Below are 12,604 nucleotides of genomic sequence, written 5' to 3' on the forward strand. Positions count from 1 at the left end.
AAAAGAGTGATCAGATAACATTCAAATGCACAGAAAGTCCATTTTCAACCTTTTTTATTTACAGTTATCCCTTCTTATCCACTCTGGAGTTAAGTACATAGTAACCCTAAGATTTGAAAAGTCCCCATAAAAATTTTTGGTCCTCCTTTTTTACCAAAGAAGTCTGAATTTTTTTTCTTTTATGGGGTGTTACCATATTGTAAAATGTGAATAAATTTATTGTATTGAGATAAAAATTGTTGATATTATCTAATACCATATGTATATTTTATGCATTTCTGAGTTTTAAATATTTTCTGTGTTGTCAAATATAACATATATCATGACATATATGACATATATCATGACATCTTCACATGTCATCTGCAGCTTCCTCAAAACTTCCCCAAATTTCCTTTAAAAATTCTTATGCTAACCCACAAGATATATCAAAACCACAACAGGAAAGGGTCATGATGTAGAAGAGATAACCGTATTTTTGACCAATATCAAAGTTTCTATGATCCTGGGGAAGGGTATATGCATATATTTTACTCCTATCCAGACATATATAAGTATGGAAATTCATTGATAGCTTAAAAAACATCCATTCTTAACCGAGACATTTTAGAATGTTGTTCTTTTATAATATAATATTCCAAAATTAAAGTACCTTTCTTTAAGAGTAAAAGTCTTCCCCTCCACCCCAAAAACTGTAGTCTATATTAATTAACAGAAAGGCTAAGGAAAAAATCCAGACTTATTCAAATTCAGTTCTTTAAGTGATGATCTTAACACAAAATCACAGTATAATTTTTAAGAGGCTCAAGGAAATGCATTTGATCTCAGTTAGATTCAATACTATCATCTCTTAGATGGGCATAATAAAAGTTACTTACCACAGAGTGATGTTGTAAAGAATAACCAGTTAATGTTATTGAAGCACCCTGAAAAGAAAAGTGCTTTAATAAGTGTTTTGCAAGTATGAACTTTGACAAGTATAGGTTAAAATGACAAGAATGAAAGCAATACTTTTATTTCTCCAAATTTGGGACACTAGCTTCAGCCATGCCATAGCAAGCAAAGATTACTTCCATTTAGAAGTGATAACACAGCTAGGGACACAGAAGAGACTTGGCTCCTTTAGCTGCCTCTATGTTTAACTTTAAAAGTTATAACCCATTGCATCCAGTTGTGAGTGCCTTGCTATCCCTCTATGCAATTCCCTGTAACTTGAGTTGAGAACGTTTTGTTTTATGGTTAATTATCCATGGTCTATTTAAAAAATAAATCAAACCATTGTGAACCACTAGGATTTGCAGCTCCATTTGAACTTTACTACACTTTTGATTAAACATTTTATAAATAAAAACAAACTGGTTTTCTTTTTGTTGTTGGTTGTTTGTTACTTGTGCTCTTGATATAAATATTATGGCAATAGCGGTAGGACAAGCTATGGATTATTTACCCCTGGTTTCATCAGTTGTAAGTTACTGGCATTATATGGCTCTGTGAGGATAAATGAATGCATATTATTATGTTCTAACTAAATGTAAGAGAAGCAGAGCAAGTGAACTGAACCTTTTAAAAACAAGACCTTTTATGTAGTCACAGAGCAACAAAAATCCCAAAATTAACATTTAAAAAGTTCCTTCTGTGAAGAAATAAAATTCCTAAATATCATAAGCTGAATAAAAAATTTTACTTGAGTAATAAGCAGAGCTCTGTCATGTGAAAGTTTGTCTTTCTCATTTCTTTACCAAGAAACCACAAGAAATGTTCATGGGGCATCACAAATTGGTGAGATATAAAAATGAAGTCTGCTCATTAAATTATACAAAAATGCCCTGAAAAGTACATTTTTCTATATAGCTAGTAGTAAGCAGCTAGGTGACATAGCAGAGTATTTGATCTACAATTAAATTCCTCATCCCAGCATTTATCAGCTGTGTGACTCTGGATAAATCATTTAACTTCTGCCACAGTTTCTTCATCTATAACAGGAATAATGGCATGTACCTCACAGGACTGTTGTGAGGATCAAATGAGATAGCACAAGTAAAGCTCTTTGTAAATGTTTATAAATGCCAGCTACTAATGAGAAGTAGGGATCCCCTAAGAGCATACTGGAATGCTCTTCTCCAGGAGTCCCAACCACAAAGGGTATCTTGAAGTTAATGATGAACAAGACAATTTAAAAAAAAAAAAAAAAAAGCTTTGAGGAATAGGATTAGAGTATATATTCTTATACCGGGAGTTCTATGAAACTCTTAGTTTTCCATATGAACCTGTTGTGGATCACTGAAGCAGCTTCTTATTTTGTGTTTTGTGGGAAAATTTAAAAAGAAGTTTCCACAGAATTGACTGTTAAAGGATGGCAAAAAAGGGAAAATGGGAAATAATCTTAACTGTGTTACCTTGGCACAGGTCAAATAAGGAGGAACAGTAGCATCAACTGCAGGATTTAGATGAGACAATGTAATTATTCCATGGAACTGCTCTGGGACATTACTAGACTGCAGAGATCTACCTTCTACATCACCTTGTCTTAGCACAGCCTCTCCTTGCACTGGAGGCTCCTTCTCTTCCCTTGACTATATTAAAGACACATATAGAAAGTCCCCCACCAGTCAATATACAAGTGCACCTTAAACAAGTACCCCTTTAAAAGGTAAATCAGTAACTTTGGTCCTGAAGGCACTTAAGTATTTCTTTTGGCTTCCAGCAGTGCCCAACCAACTGTACTGTTAAAGAGCTGTGGAAGCCTCAAGGGAAAAAAGAAACTGATTAAAACTACCCCTAATATCTTTTTTGCCCTGGCAACCCTAAATCTGTGTCCCTTTAGCCATATCTATTGCAGTGAGTTATTGTTTGCCATTACAAAAGCTAAACTGGAGGTGGCTAGGTGGCACAATGGGTAAAGCACCAGCCGTGGAGTCAGGAGTACCTAGGTTCAAATCTGGCCTCAGACACTTAATAATTACCTGGCTGTGTGGCCTTGGGCAAGCCACTTAACCCCATCTACCTTGCAAAATCCTAAAAAAAAAAAAAAAAAAAAAAGCTAAACTGGAACCTGTCTGATGTTCCCAGAGCTGCTTTTACAACAGAAAATGAAAGCTAAAAGTGATGGGTTGGCCACAAATGGAAGTCAAAAATGCAATTGGGCAAATAAAAAGGGACTGGAATGTGCAGGAATACTAAGGAAAAAGTGTAGGACAGAAAGAGTGGTTAAATTATTTTTTAAATTATCTTCTTAGTAGCTGTTTCCAATATTTCTGATAGCCAAAAAAAAATGTTAAAAGGTAGCATGGTATGTAAAGTCAACAGGTTTGGCCTCAGAAGGCCTGGGACAGGGAGACATGAATTTAAGCTCCAATCTCTTTAGAACAGTGGTTGTTAAACTGAGCAAATTATCTCATCTCTCAATGCTAGTGGCCTCCCAGCCCCACCTCTGCAAGTTGCTAAGACTATAAGTTGCAGAATAGTTATTGATCTGCTTTCACAGAGGAAGCTTTTACACTAGGAGTTTTCTATATTAATGATGAAAACAAACACGAGGGAGGGAAGGAAGGAAGAAGGAAGAGAGAAAAAGAGAGAAAGGAAAGGAGAGAGAAAAAGAGAGTAAAAAGACAGAGGAAGGGAAAAGGTAGAGTGAGAAACACTGCTCATTGTTCACTAAATATTTTTAAATCTTCTTTGCAATACATACAAATTAAAATTAAAATTAGTGCAGATAATTTAACTGCATGCCCCCCGAGGTTATATGATTGAAAGAGAATACAAGCCTCCTGGGAATCTAGGGATAAGTTAAATGAGTACCAACAATGTGATATCTGTATAAAAGTGTACGTGTATACTTGGTTGCAGAACAAAAATAAGTTACAACTGAATTAAAAATTATTTCCAAATTTTCCTATGTATACAATATATGAACAATATCATATACATATGTATATAATACATGGACCCAAACTCATCCTCTCTTTGTTGCTCTCCCTCACTACATGTTCTAGAACCCTTCCCTATAATAACTAATGGAAGAACATTTAAAATTATACATATTTAAAATCCTAATGTCCAGGGTAGCACTGGATTACCCTGGCCAAGTTTCAATATTTTTCCATAAAAAAATTTATTTGACACTTAAATATTCTAATACCAAGAGACTAAAACATTACCATCACCCAAACTAACAAGTTGATGATGACAAATAGCTAGAAGATAATGTGTTCATTAAATGTTATCTGATCCTTTCATTTGATAACTTAATTCTAAATGTGTTGGAAATATATTTTTGACATTTCATACCTACATCACCTACTACATGATGATTTGTCTAAATTTAGGCCCAAACTATTCTAGATTTGCCTCAACATCATAAGATTGAAAATAAAATCACATTTACCCTGTTTTCAGCATGAAATGAAGTCCTAAAATAAAATTGTTTTCTTGAAACTTCAGATTCTACAGAAAAATCAAAAGAAATGTAAATTATTCTGAAATGTACAAAAAGTAAAAACAAATAATCGTGAGAATGAAGGATAAGAGATTAGCTACTAGAGTTATAGGTTGGTTCCCATGGAACTGAAGAAACTCCAGAAGAAGGTCTACAGCACATTAAGTGGACCCCCTGGGAAGGCGCTAGAAAAGAGCATTGACAAAAATCTTAAAGGATGATCAATGGGATCATAGATCCATTCTTAGATCTAAATATAAGGAAATAAAGGATTAATCTAAAACCTTCATAGTAAAACTATACAATTAATTTCCTGGGTTTTAAAATGAAGGCCTGGCTACAGTGGCATATGTCCAGAGCCCCTGTTTCTAGGGAGGCTGAGACTGGTGGATTGCTTGAGCCCAGGAGTCAAATTTGTTTTCTTGTTTTAAATCAGGCACTGGAATTCTAAGCCCTGGAAGCTGAGGCCAGAAAGCTGTCAAAGAAGGGAAAAACTGGTCAAGATGGGAAAAAAAGAAGTATATTAAAGTTTCTGAGCATATCATTATTAAGATAGGGACCACAGGGACCAGTACTCTTCCAGGTAGCCTGGGTGAAGGGAAGTCTGGTCTCACAAATAAAATAAAATAGAAAGTAACAAAATAAAGTGAGGAAGGAAGAAAATGTTGGTATAAGAGGATGAAATAAACCCCCCCCCCATACAAAAAGAAGAGATACCTTAATATTTCCTGAAATATGAGAGATCCAATTCATCCAATCTCTTTGTCATACTCTCCTTCTTTCCTTCCTTTTGCTAACCCACTAGAAAACCTTACACAACTCAGATCTTTATTTATTTCAGCAGATGTAACATAGTTTCTGCAGATATGGTATTTTTCATTTTCTATCTATTTGACAGGCAGAAACTTTTTTTTAAGAACTCCCTTATCAGACTAATTTCTAAGTCCCTGTAGACATCAGTCTGTTAACTGAAATGAAATATTATAACAGGAAAGAAATGCAGATAAACATGGGTCCAGAACAGCATACAAATTTCATTGTTTCCATTTGAATTACAAAGGGAGTTACTACAGTGAGAAATGGGAGGTGTGAGTCAGGCTTGAGGTGGGGGTGGAGACATCAGAAAGGCAAAGAAGGGGGGGAGATGATTTTTATTGTCTATTAAAAGTTTAAAGAAGGGCACAATGTGTAGCATCAGAAAGTATGTGTGAATCCAGTACAGTGTGATAGGAAAATTCCCAATGAGCATTGCAGAAGCTACAGGAACTTAGATAGAACTATTGTTTAAGGGTGAAATCAATTGAAAGATTGAATAAAATATATCTGCACTATATCATAAGAGATATTTTCTCTTGGTTTGAATGCACTTTGTCAAGAAAACAGAACATTCAATTGTTATATGGCCCTCAAAATTAAAAGCAAAAGGAATAGTGTTGATATAATTGACTTTTTTACACAAATATTCCTTCAGGATACATTTCAAGTAAAGACAAAAAAATAGTCAACCTCACTATATTTTAAAATTCATTTCATAGTTTAAACATTGTTAATTTTTCATAAAACAAAAACCAAAAATATTAATTAACTTAGAATAATTTTAATCTTATGTTACCTGGAAAATGCATCACATCAGGGAGGGTCACAAAGTCCTATTTTTAAAACAAGTTAAGACTGATAATTATTGAGGGATGTTAAGCTGAAGCCTAGGGCAACTACAAATGGCCATGGATGTTAACTGACTCCCTTCTCAAAAGTCTGAGAAAAGGGAAAAAAAAACTGTAAGTTTCCCCATCTGTTATTTCCTTTTTTTTTGGCTGTAGAAAAGTAAAATTATGCAAGAGCTTTTGAATGTAAAGGCTGTGTGTGCTTTTTCCCTTTTTGTCTCTGTGTACTGGGTATGTGATGTTGCGTAACTGAGTACAGAGTGGGCGGTTAGCGTTTACTATTGATTTACACTATGCCATATAATGAATTCAGAACACTAAAAAGAAAGGAGAGGGAGGGGTAGGAAGGGAAAAAAAGAGAAAGAGAAAAACAGACAGTGGAGTGGAAAATAAAGAAATCATTTCAAGAAACAACTCTGATGCTGGGAACAATACATTTTCTCTTATTCCTCCTTTTGGTTGGTAACTAGTTAGATGTTAAGTGACACTAGTTACTCCAGTATTTCAACTTGATCCCTAATAAGGATTTGTAGTTGGTGCTTTTTTTTTTTGAACTTAATAAAGTGTCAATAATTTGAAACCAATTTCACTAACAAATAATTCATTGACACATGCCCATCTCTCTGTGCATTTGTGAATTTGTATCAAGCTCTTTCAACTGGGAACCTCAGTCTCAAGCCATCATTTTAGAGGATGTGTATGCACGGGCACACAAACACACAAGACATACCCTCACAGAGAAAGAGTTAAGAGCATCAGTATTGCAAAAGGAAAATATGTTCCACTTCACCCATCATAAATTTTAAGAAGGAAGCATTTAGAAATCTCTAGACAAAATGGATATTATTCTTTCTCTTCTATATAGTTACAAAGGGTATAGTCCAGGATCTGTTATAAAAAGGAGAAATGGATACAATGGAAGAATTCCTAAGCTAGTGAATAGCTAGCTAATGCCATATGATCATAAAAAGTGACTATTGAAGTATCTCTTGTTTTAACATGGTTTGTATGAAGTTCCATTTGCATGTAAACATTTAAAAGCTAATATTGAATACTAATATGACTATAGTCAAAGATTCCATTTTACATCACTTAAGATGACAAAAGAAAAAGAATTAGTTCTTTGTTTGTTTTTTAGAAGAAAGTACAATATAAACTTCTGCCGTCAAATTGAGATTTTGCCCATCAAGTAAAACAGCTCTTTGTGCTTGATGTACCATCACTTCTATCAGAAAGCCTTCAAATTCTTGTTCAAGGCTTATGAGTCTATAGCATAAAAAGTATCTGTAAATTCACTGATTAGAAAAAAGTTTCTTGAACAATTGCTTTGTATTTGTAAAAGGATATGATCACGTTCCAATCCTTAAAAATTTTTTATTCTGTACTAAGGGGGTAAGATAGGCACTAATATTTTTAATTCAGCAGAGAATGTGATAAGATTATGGTAGAGTGGAAAGAAGCACTGGTCTTAGAATCAGAAGTTCAGGGGCGAAGTCCTAACTTTGGCATTTATTCTGTAATTTGGGGCTAGTCAAATTCAATCTTCTGGTTCAGATGATAAGGACATTTGTAAAATGAGGTAATTGGGCTAGATGTCCTCTAAGAATTCCTTCCTGTTTTAACAATCTATCAATAAATCTAAAGTGCTATAAAACCTAAAGAATTAAGAAAACATATGAGTAAGAAAATAAGAATTTTGCCCATTTTCTTAGAATTAGAGTAATCTGTCTAGAAGAGATTATCAATTCAAGGATAGTAGATAAGGGAAGAAAAGAATTTGGAAAAAAGAGTGAAGAGGGATTGTGAAGCATATTTCCAAGGATAATGCTTGTACCAAAAGTGTCATTTATTAGTTGGGTGACTATAGGTAAGTTACAGTTTCTTTGAACCTGGACATGATACTAATATAAAGATCTGCTATGAAACATATAGGAGATAACATAAGAAAAGTGTTTTACAAGATTTAAAATACTACATAAATGTCATTGACTAATATTAATCAAAGCTATACTTGATTATCAAAGGAAAGCAGGTCAGTCATGGCAGGGGGAAAAAAAGAAGTTATAGACAAACAGCCTTAGAGTTACACCAATATTTGTGAAATCTAAAAAGATCTAGAGGAACAACTCTAGGAATCTTCTTTGGAAATGGATGAATTATGAAGCATGGAATATAACTATAAAGAAGCACTGGAAGACTTACATTACCTGATACAGAGTGAAGTAAGTAGAGCTAAGAAGACAATCTTTATGATGCCTAAAACAGAATATATGGAAAGAGTAACAACCATAAGTGAAATTTGCAAAAAATGCAGAGTAGCATTATCTTCAAAAAAGAGAATGAGAGGACATCTTTCCCCACACCTTTACAAAGATGGCGGGGGGGGGGGGGGGGGGGGGAGTTCAAAGGTGTGGAACCTTACATGTATTTTCAGGTTTGTTCTTTTCCCCTCAGTGTAGTGACCAGTTTTGCTGATTAATTTTTTTTTTCATTCTTCTAAAGGTGTACATAGGAAAATTCATTTTTATTTCCATGGATAACTTCTGTAGGAAAAGTAATGTGATACCAGTGTGCCTCATTTTATAAAAGAATGTGAATATTCAGCAAAGGGGCAAAAATTGACTTTGGTTGTTGCTATTGAAAGGCAACACAAAATGGGTTTAGATTAGATTAGGTTGATAGGAAAAAAACCCAAGAAAACACAATATTATTTCTAGATGTATTCATTTTTTTTTAAAAAAGCAACAAATCAAAACAACTTAGAATACTAATTTGAAAATGTCAGATCTATTAAGGAAAGCATCACTGTAGAATAGGTTTTAAATTTTTTAACTGGTTATGTTATTTAGATCAGGGTATAACTGTGAGAAAGTGGATTGCAGCTGAAAAAATGAAGTTGGTCCTTTGCTATCATGCCTAGTGTTTAACCCAAACCTGGGTTTGAGTTAAAAAAATTTTTTTAATGTTTTAACTAATCAAGGCATTTAGCTAAATATGGCTGCCTTGCAACTATTGACATGAAACAAATAGATGTACCTTGCTTTATACAACATGTTGTCTTTAAAAGTTTAGTACAGGCGCAGCTAGGTGGTGTAGTGGATAAAGCACAACCCTGGAGTCAGGAGTACCTGGGTTCAAATCTGACCTCAAACACTTAATAATTACCTAACTGTGTGGCCTTGGGCAAGCCACTTAACCCCACTGGCCTTGCAAAAACCTAAAAAAAAAAGTTTAGTACAAATCTCTCACTTTCAAGAGCCATGATTTTGTTAGTGTGGGCCCACATGACTGATGGAGATCACAAGTTTTACTAAGTACATTACTAATTGCCTTACTAAATCAATTTAATTAAATTCACAAGCATTTCTTAAGTGCCTCCTGCATGCTGGATGATAGGAATATAGAGGGAGGAAAAAATAGTCATATTCTTCAGGGAACAGGGAGAAAGAACATGCGTCTGTGAGTTGCTGTGGTTGAAAAATTCATCATAAGAATCAGAGAAGAACTTCAGTGTACATAGAAGTTTTATCAATAGGATCTTATGGGAAAGAAGTGATTTACTGAAAGCCTGGGGTGAAACCTTTTGGAAAGTAAGACAATCTTTTATAATGCAAATAAATCACTGCCTAACTTCTCTGAAGCTTTAAGTTTAGATTTTGTACTTTAAGGTACAGTGTTCTTAAAACTGTCACACCTTCTGACACAATTTTTTCTTCCTTCCTCTTACTGTACCCTGAGAGAGTCTTCATATTGTTTAATCCTACCCTCTCACTTTAAAGTATTTTCCCTTGCCTCTTTAATTCTTTAACTACAAAGTATTTTTACACATCTATTACTCTGGTTTTTACTCTCTTCTCCTTAAAAGAACAATAAAAACACCTGACTGGCTGTTTCTAGGATTTCTTATGTAATTGTTATTTAGTTGATCATTTTTAAAAAATAAATTTCTTTATAATCCATAAATATAGACCTGAAAGATAAATATGTAATGTTATAGTAGTAAATATTTCTATTTCTTTTGTTAAAAAATAGCTTCATTAAAATCTGGGGACTGAAAGCTTAAAAATCTTTTAAATGAGAAGGGGAGAAAAACCAGGCTTTTCTTATAGAATCACAGAGATCATTTTGTTCCACTTCCTTAATTGTGGGCTTGGGAAAATCAAGGCTTAGAGAAATATTGTTAATGGCAGGACTAACCACTAACTAGGACTAGCACCTGAGTCTCCCGATTCTGAAGCCATTTTCTTCCCATTGCAGCATGTGTCCATCCTTTGACTCCCTTCTTTCCACCTCTCTTTTCCCCATTATCCTCCATTTTGAAGATATTTTCCAGATGCCACTAATTTGGCACTGCAGGCATCAAAAAATTGAGAGAAATTTGGGGTGGTTATATTTATTAATAACACTGGTCCATTTCTCTCATTTTCAGAAAAGTTAACATCAAAATGAATTCCAAAAAGATTGGCAGTTAGACACAAAATGAAGTCTGAGGAGATTAGAAGTGAACTTGAATATGGGAAAGATATCCCCTGGTATTAGGGCCAATGCTGCCAGAATCACTGCAATTAAAGTTGTATCAGTGTTTCCATAATAAATCCCACTCTTTGGGGGTTTAGAATTCATCTACATTGGTCAGATTTAAGTTTAAATACATCCCAAATAAAATAAGAATTTTTTCTCCCCAACTCTTCAGAATAAATTCTTTGAATACAATTCAGTACTTTATATAGTCATTGACTTTCACCCTATGCCAGTATGCAGAAAAAAAATAAGATGTAAGTGCTTTTCAATGGATCTGATATACAGGGATCCACACTGCATATTAGGAAATTTAGGGTCTTAACTTGGTGAATTAACGTATTCAAGGCAACAAATGCTTAGGTATTCTGTCACTAGAACAGTTACTTTAACTCATATGGATAAGTGTTTCCCTTCACTTCAGAAGAGCTTCCATAATATTCTAAACATCTCTCTTTGTCACATACTTATTGACAAAAATACTAAAACTTTGATGTGAGGGAGAAGAAATTTCTCAAGGTTTCCTTAACCCTTTTCTATTCTAGCCAGATCATTGTGTGGGTAGTAAGACAACAGAATAATGAAATGGAGGGAAAAAATTCCTACACATCTCCAGTTGAAGTTCCAAATTCTACCCACTAATACTCTAAGTCACAATGGGGATTTCCAATTATACATTAAACTTGCTGGATAAGAAAATGAGGCAGGAGAAACAGAAGTAGTAAGCAGTGGTAACAAAGATAACTTCTCTATCTCCAACCATGACAGAAAAGAGCTCCCACACGCCCTAAATATTTGTGGTAATAGTAACTTACTCCCAGGCAGAGAAAGTTCCCCTGTTCAGCAAGATTTTGCAAAGCTAGTTCAACTCCCATAAAGTATTTGACTCAGGTTGGCTTGTTCCAATCTAACAATAGTTTTAACTTAACAAATGTATATATGGAAACAAATTAAATGTTTTTTGTCTTTAGTAAGAAAACTCATAATCTCCAGAAAACTTTGAATCAGTACTTGTATTTAACAATCTTTTAAAGAACATGACGATTTATACTAGATAAAAAGTTAGAAAATACAAGGTATAAACGATCAGATAAGCAAGCGTTTGTGTTTGTGTGTGTGTGTGTGTGTGTGTGTGTGAGAGAGAGAGAGAGAGAGAGAGAGAGAATTTCTGATTTTTGGTGGTGAACTGTGGAATACTTAGCAAAAACTGAATAGTATATTAAGCTAGGAAAGGGAAAAAATTTTTAAAAAGAATGAAGAGAAAGAATTTTAAAAAAGAAAATAAAGATTTTGAATATTTCAGACAATTATCTTAATTTTTTAAGAAGCTAAATAGGTCAGCATTTTAAAAATGTTTCCACTATTTTTTAATTGTTAATTGGGCAAATGATTACTTTTAAAATAATCCAATTTTACTTTAAACTTTACACGTTTATATACCATTTTATAGTAAATAACTACTTGTTTGAGACATATGAGCTTATTAGAGAGTCTCTCTAAAACAATATATACAGTTTGCCAATTTAATAGATCTCTACTGAAACATATTTCATTAACATTATTTAGAAAAGGGAAATTTTATTTCATAATAATAATACACAAAAGAACAGTCTTTGAGAGCAATTTCCCACAACATGAATATAAAAAAATCATGTGTTTATGATATTTGTACTCTGCCCTATTTTGTAACTTTTAGCAAGTTCATGGGAACAAAGGCAACTAAGGTGTTTTTTGTTTCTTTTGCTGTTTTTTGTTTATTTTAAAATCAGTTTAGGGAAAGCTTCAAAGCAGAGCCCTAGCTAAATGAATTGGTCTCAGTGTTTGAGATAAGTGAGGACTTAAGGTCCTAAGAGGGTGTAAGTTTGTCTTGTCTCTTTCCCTCTTCTTCCTGGATGTTTACCAGTAGGTTGGAAAGAGAAAGAGGGGAGAACCTCAAAAGCCTAGACTATGGCACTGGAAAAAAGAAAAAGGAACTCTGATAATTTTC

At 33.9% G+C, this 12,604-nt stretch overlaps 1 long non-coding RNA gene across 1 annotated transcript in view; it reads right to left on the bottom strand.

The window, feature by feature from the left end:
• Positions 1–12,604, bottom strand: part of LOC141507147 (uncharacterized) — an 866,305-nt gene that overhangs the window by 378,530 nt on the left and 475,171 nt on the right. The window contains exon 8 of the long non-coding RNA XR_012474087.1: positions 879–926. This is a non-coding gene — a long non-coding RNA (uncharacterized LOC141507147). The remainder of the gene's footprint in view (positions 1–878; positions 927–12,604) is intronic.

The sequence above is a fragment of the Macrotis lagotis genome, chromosome 1 (assembly GCF_037893015.1).
Source record: "Macrotis lagotis isolate mMagLag1 chromosome 1, bilby.v1.9.chrom.fasta, whole genome shotgun sequence".
NCBI lineage: Eukaryota > Metazoa > Chordata > Mammalia > Peramelemorphia > Peramelidae > Macrotis > Macrotis lagotis.